Source organism: Macrotis lagotis, chromosome X (assembly GCF_037893015.1).
Source record: "Macrotis lagotis isolate mMagLag1 chromosome X, bilby.v1.9.chrom.fasta, whole genome shotgun sequence".
Lineage (NCBI taxonomy): Eukaryota > Metazoa > Chordata > Mammalia > Peramelemorphia > Peramelidae > Macrotis > Macrotis lagotis.
Genome location: NC_133666.1, coordinates 476,505,089 through 476,511,930, shown reverse-complemented (window position 1 = coordinate 476,511,930; position 6,842 = coordinate 476,505,089). Strand labels below are relative to the sequence as shown.

The 6,842-nt window shown below is 40.3% G+C and overlaps 1 pseudogene; it reads left to right on the top strand.

Moving 5' to 3' along the window:
- The first annotated feature begins 2,469 nt into the window (after window positions 1-2,469).
- Window positions 2,470-3,818, top strand: LOC141499276 (non-POU domain-containing octamer-binding protein pseudogene; annotated as a pseudogene).
- Window positions 3,819-6,842: the final 3,024 nt, after the last annotated feature.

Sequence of the window (6,842 nt, the reverse complement as noted above, 5' to 3'; positions counted from 1 at the left end):
AGTGTTATGATTTGGATGATATTTTCTGGAAAAGAAAATATATTCTCTTCCCTGAAGCATGTAGAGAAAGATGTATGTGACCATAGGTTATTATAAATTATCACTCTGAACAGTGTTCAAGGGTTTTCTCAAGGAGGCACAGGAAAGGAGAGATGTAAATCTCCACCAAGTCAACAAAGTGTCCCCATGTATAGATCAAACTGTTTGAAAAGTGACCTATGAAAGTTCATTAAGATTCTAAAATATCTGGAAGCATTATCTTATAATATAAAGCATAAAGGATTCTCTGTAAATTAAAAGTGTGTTAATACAGAAAAAGAATGTTATTCACAGAATAACACAGTATCAAGAGGAAGAGTGAATGGCATGATTTTAAAGAGTAAATTGTCAGTACCATCATCTCTTTGTTAACTGTCTTGTAGTCATTGTATCAGCCCTTATAATGGGTTGTTGAAAAGTATTTATCATGTAAGTCTTTGTTATTTAGACTCATAACTATGTTCCCTATGGTCCATGGAGATAGTACAGACTCGTACAATAAAAAGGACAGCAGCTCTCTATTTCTATCTTGCCTTTCACTGTATTATTTTCTCTATTAGTTCTTAGTTCTTCTGAATGAATCACTTTGGGTTTAATCTCATTTTTTTAAAACTCAAAAAAGTGTATGTAATCAAATTGCTGCACTATTATAGTGACATAATTACTCATGGCATAAATATGCAATGTTATGATTTGAATGATATTTTCTGATATTCAATCAAAATGAAGCAAGAAGGGACACAGGGTAGTAAGAGTTTAGTAGTACACACTTAATTCACAAAATACATTTAAAGAAGTTCATTGTTACTCTATTTCTAAAGTTTAATTAACCTGTGCATCTCCCCAGTCAATTTGACTTATTCTATTAGGAATGGTTTGCCTTTTCAGCTGTCCAGGATTATATCAACCTTCATTATTTCACTTTGTTGATGAGTTTAGCATCATGAGAGACAAGTTAAGTCAGCTCTCCAATTATCTGAAGGATGGTTTATATAATGGTTTAAGGTTGCAAGTATTTTACATTTCATTTTATCATTTGATGAATACTATCTTTGAAATAGGTATTATGTTTACTTATTTTTAATTTTGAAGAAGAGTAAACAGAGGTCCAGAGAGGTCATTGTATAATAGGGTCATAGAATGAGAAACGGAAGTGGTCTTAGAGGTTAATGCATGCCTCTACTTTAAAAGAAGAGGAAAAAGAGGTTCAGATAGGTAAATCAGGCTGTAATTGGCAATACTAAGTTTGAAACCCCGAATGGAGAGTGCAAACCTAGGTGAAGTGACTTACTAATGATCACAAAACTAATAATGTCAGAAAATGGATTGAAAAACCAATCTTCTTGTGTCTGAATCCAATATGTTTACTCCATTATCATAACAATATTTCAACATTATTTTTTCAGACTGGTCTTCAAAAGAATTTGTTTATGATAACTAAATATCTTAAACTTCTTCAACTAGAAGCAAACTGAAAGAACTTAGAAGAAGGAGTATAGGGGATGGAGTAAGAGTTGGGATCAAGTAGGTCAGAGAGCAGAGCCAAGGCAGGAACTCACTAAGGATCTTTCCTAAACCTCTCCAAATAGCTTTAAATAATGACTCTAAGTAAATTCTAGAGAGACAGAACTTAAAAAGGTTGGAGCTAAACAATTTCCCAGCCCAAAACAACTTGGAAGAGTGATTGAAAAAAATCTTTTGCACCTGAATGAGAGAAGGGCAAAGTGCAGCATAGGTCACCTCAGCATGGAACAGCCCTAGCAATCCAGGAACCGAAAGCAGAGCCACAGAATCAGTAGCAGTGGTGGTTTCCAGACTTCTCAACCCAAACACTGCCAAGGACAACATGAAAGATCAGCAAGAAAAGTCTGTCCCACCCAGGTGAGTAAGAGTGGAGCACAGTACAGCACAGGTCTCAAAAGACCAGACCCTGCCCCAGTGGACCAAGAACAGTCCTCAGAGTCACTGAATCAACAGTGGCAACAGTTGCTTTCAGAGCTCTGACAATAAGGGATCAGACAGAGATAATATGGGTCTCTTTGCTATCACTTAGGCAGGACTCTTGCTTTGTCCAAACTTGGATCTAGGTCACAGTGTGGTGTTGCAGTCTCAGGAAGAGGAAGAGTAGTGGCACTAAAGAACTCACTGCCACACGGGAGTGAGAAACCTCTTCATAGTTCCAGGATCAGAAAGGATTGCTTGTGGTCACCCACAGACCATGGTACAGTTTAGGAGATTTGTAAAAACCTCTCCTTAGTTAAAATCACAACTGTAAATTTGCAGGTCTCTGGAAGTAAATCTGAAAACAATTCCAAAAATCTCCAAAAGCTTGGGATAGTGTATACTGCACCCTAGAAGCAAGACCCTACCTTAACAATAATTTAAAACCTTTTTCTTGAGACACTAGATGCTGGGTAATAGGGTGAAAAAATGCAGAACAACAAATGCTTTAGACTGGATAAAGAGAATAATACTCCAAGGAAGCAGCACCCACACCAACACAAGCAGCAGTCACAATAGCAGTGACCACCACAAATACCTGTAAATGGGTACCAGCTCAACAACCAGAATGAAGGATTTTTGATCTGAATAATTTTAGGAAACTAGGGAAGAAGGTTTTCATCCAGCATTGTTGTCCTTTTTTGGGCAATCTCCCTCCCAACATTACTGAAGAGATGAGGAAGCCTCTAAATAGGGAAAGGCAGATGAGGTGTTCATTTACAAGGAAGAAAACTTTAGTTTCATTTGCCTGGGAACAACTCCCTAGTCAAGATTGCTAAAGTGGAACCAGACAGCATGCCCTTATGTGGAAAGCAATTGAGAGTGCACTTACACTGCCATAGTACATCTCTGACAGGAGCCTGCCTCAGTTCATGCCCAATGTACTTTTGGAGGAGGCATTCTCTGTCTGGCCATGTGGAAGGGGTTGTAGTAGTGATTGTGCATGATTGAGGTAGACCTTCAGGGACAGGCATTGTGAAATTCTCAAAAATCTCTGGATAGATGCAGTCAAGATTCCTTTCTTCTGACCACATGTCCAAAGTTAGTGACTGTGCAGCTGATGGACCAGGTAGATGATGAAGAAGAGCTTCCAGAGAGAAGTTGGTCATGAAGAACCAACAATTTCATAAGGAACAAGAAGAACCAACTCGATTTGCCCAACCTGGCTGCTTTGAATATGAGAATGCTATTTGCTGGAAAGCATTAATTGAGATGGAGAAACAGCAGCAGAACCAAGTAGACTAAAATATCAAAGAACCTTGAGGAAAAGTTAGAGATGGAGATGAAGCACTGTGTCATGTTGATGAGGCAGGATTTGATGAGACACAAGGAAGAACGTTGAAGGATGAAGGAAATGTGTAATCAGGACGTACAGAAATGCAACCAAATGGACCTCAGACAGGAAGAGGAGAATAGGCGATGTGAGGAAGAGATAAGACAACAGTAGGAACAAATGATGCAACACAGCAAAAACATTTCAAAAGAAACTTCCCTTATGTGAGGGAGCAGAAGATGTGGACAAGTCAGATGGGTATAGGAGGTGAAATGGGCATAAACCACAGAAGATCCTTGGGAGGTACTAATGTACTAGCTGGTGCCCTAAGTGCTCCAGGGCCTGTCCAATGAAACCAAACGGAATCCATGAGAATGACATTACCATCCAGTGACCACTTTGTCCAGGGTGGCACAATGGAAGAATGGGTGGAAACCCTCTTGCATTCAGCTGAGGTACTCCTGGAGGGCACTTTGGCCCAAACAAATGTTGCAGTTACAAATAGAGTTCTGGTAGGGATGTCACTTGCAGATAAGGACCCTTTGTGGATTTGACTTTAGAGGAGTGTCAGGGCTCCACTCCAATTCTTACTTAGGCCTCCCCAATTAAACTGCACTAGGTAGGAAATTTGCTGAGAAGTATTTAGTCAAGCAGTTCCTAAGACTTCAATGTTAAGGCAGCAAAGGGGATGGGGGGGGGCATGGCACAAGGCCTGGCTCAATTCCTGTTTCCTTTCACAATTCCACCTTTCTCCCTTTATTAATGGCTCTTTTGGTAAATTAGACAAAATCATCACCCTTATTTCTTAGTTTCTGGTTAGGTAGGACTTCAAGAAGTTGAAGCAACAATACCAGTAGACAATCTTCTTTCTTTGCAACCCATTGTTCCTTTTACGTCCTGAGAAAGTTTTGTTATTATCTGCTCTTAGGTTTCCATTATCCATTTTGTGTTTTTTTTTTTTTTAATTTAAATTCTATGATTTTTGGATGGGGGCAGCCCAGAATGGAAGAGCTTTAACTCCCTCTCAGAGGTGCTGGTGGGTCATTGTCAGCACACTTTTTTTTTATTTTTAGGTTTTTGCTAGGCAATGGGGTTAAGTGGATTGCCCAAGGCCACACAGCTAGGCAATTATTAAGTGTCTGAGACCGGATTTGAACCCAGGTACTTCTGAATCCAGGGTCGGTGCTTTATCCACTGCTCCACCTAGCTGCCCCTCCACTGTGCCACCTAGCCTCCCCCTCTGCGCCACCTAGGCACCCTGTCAGCACACTTTCTTATTGGTTCAAGTGGAAACTTGGAAGCAGGGCTTCTGGGTGTGGTGCTCTCTTATTCATGTCTGAAGTTCTTATGGCTTGCCTGTTTTTCTGGAGCTGTTCTGTACAGCTTTCACTAGTGTTAGTGATATTTGACCCTCTCACAGTCAGGAATTTGAGAAAGGGGACAGGAATGTGGCAGCAACATTATTATTATTAAAAGTAGATTTTAAACCTTTTAAAAATACCAAAAAATACCTAATAATTTAAAACAAGGTAAAGGCTGGGGAAATGAGAAAAAATAGCAAAAATTCTTACCATAGAAAGTTTTTAGAGTAATAAGGAAGATCAAAACATAAATTCAGAAAAAAGATAACAAAGTCAAAATTCCTACCACAAATATCCTAGAAAGAGATGAATTTGTCTTAGGTCAATGAAGAGCTCAAAAAGGATTCTGGAAAGCAATGAAGGTAAAAGAAATATTGGGAAGAAAAATGAGAGTGACGTGGGAATTATGAAGAACAATTTTAGCAATTTAGTGAAAGGCACACACACAAACACACACACACACACACACACACACACACACACATTTGCAAAAATAAGCATCTTAAAAAACAAATTAGGCCAAATGGAAAAAAGAGGTACAAAAAGTAAAAGAGAATAATGCCTAAAAGGCAGCATTGGCCAATTACTAAAGGATGTGCAAAAGCTCACTGAAGAAAATAATTCATTAAAATATAGAAATCAAGAAAGGCTCTGCTCCCCAGGGTTGGAGGGGCAGCCCGCCAGAGGGGTGGCCCACCAGAGCTAAAGAACTTCAGCCTCTCAGAGGCAGCCCCAGGACAGTGGGAGCTGGTCTCACAGCAGCAGGGGAGTTTCCTGACCTTCGCCCCAGGGTGCACTGGACACAAATTGAGGGAATAGCAGGGGACCTCTGCCAAAGCAAGCACATGAAGCCCAGCCCTCAGGGCACAGAGCAAGCAACTTGGCCACTGCATTCCAGATCCAGGAAACATTAGTAGGCAGAGCTGGTAAGCAGGAGCCCCCAGGGCATGATCCCATTGAGCTGAGGGAGGGGAGTGAAGACAGACTGCTGAGCTCTGTCCTCTGCCTTTGGAATAGGAATCTGGGATCTGAACACATTCAGATCCTGATTGCAGTCTAGCCGCCCCCCCCCCCCCACAGAACAGCAGCGGACCCCTCCACCTCAGCCCCGTAGCAGAGGGGGGGTGCATATGGCCACTCACAGACCAGGAGGGAGGACAGAGTCTCATACACTTAGACTCTTGTGGAACTGTCCCAAAAGCTCAGGAAGCACCACAAAAAACAGGCTTAGGCTGGGAAAATGAGCAAGCAGAGAAAAAGAGGAACACCATTGAGAAATACATTATCTATGATCCCAAGAAGGATCAATATACTCAGTCTGAAGATGAGGAAACACAAGCTCCTGCATCTAAGGACTCCAAGAAAAACAGAAATTGGGATCAGTCTATGACAGAGCTCCAAAAAGACTCTAAAAATCAAATGAAGGAGTTAGAAGAAAAACTGGGTAAAGAAATGAGAGATGCAGGAAAAAATATGAAAATGGAGTCACAGCAGCCTAGTCAAGGAAATCCCCAAAAATGGTGAAGAAAATAGCATGCTAAAAACCAGCTTAGGTCAAATGGATAAAACAGTTCAAAAAAGGTACTGAGGAGAAGAATGCTTTAAAAAGCAAAATTGGCCAGATGGCAAAAGAGATAAGAAAACTCTCTGAGGAAAACAAATTCTTCAGACAAAGAATAGAACTCAGGGAGACTGATGAATTTATGAGAAATCAGGAATCATAACTTCAAAACCAAAAAACTGAAAAATTAGAAGAAAATGTGAAACATCTCATTAAAAAAAACAACTGATATGGAAAACAGATTTAGGAAACATAATTTAAAAATTATTGGAATACCTGAAAGTCATGATCAGGAAAAGAGCCTTGACATCATTTTCAAAGAATTACTACAGGATAATTGCCCTGATATCCTAGAAGCAGAGGGCAAAGTACAAATGGAGAGACTCCACTGATCCCCCTGAGAAAGAGACCCCAAAAAACCAACCCCTAGGAATATTATAGCCAAGTTCCAGAACTCCCAAGTCAAAGAGAAAATATTACAAGCAGCCAGAAGGACACAATTCAAATATCGTGGAGCTGCAGTCAGGATCACACAGGACTTAGTAGCAACTACATTAAAAGCTCATAGGGTTTGGAATATAATATACTGGAAGGCAAACGAATGCAA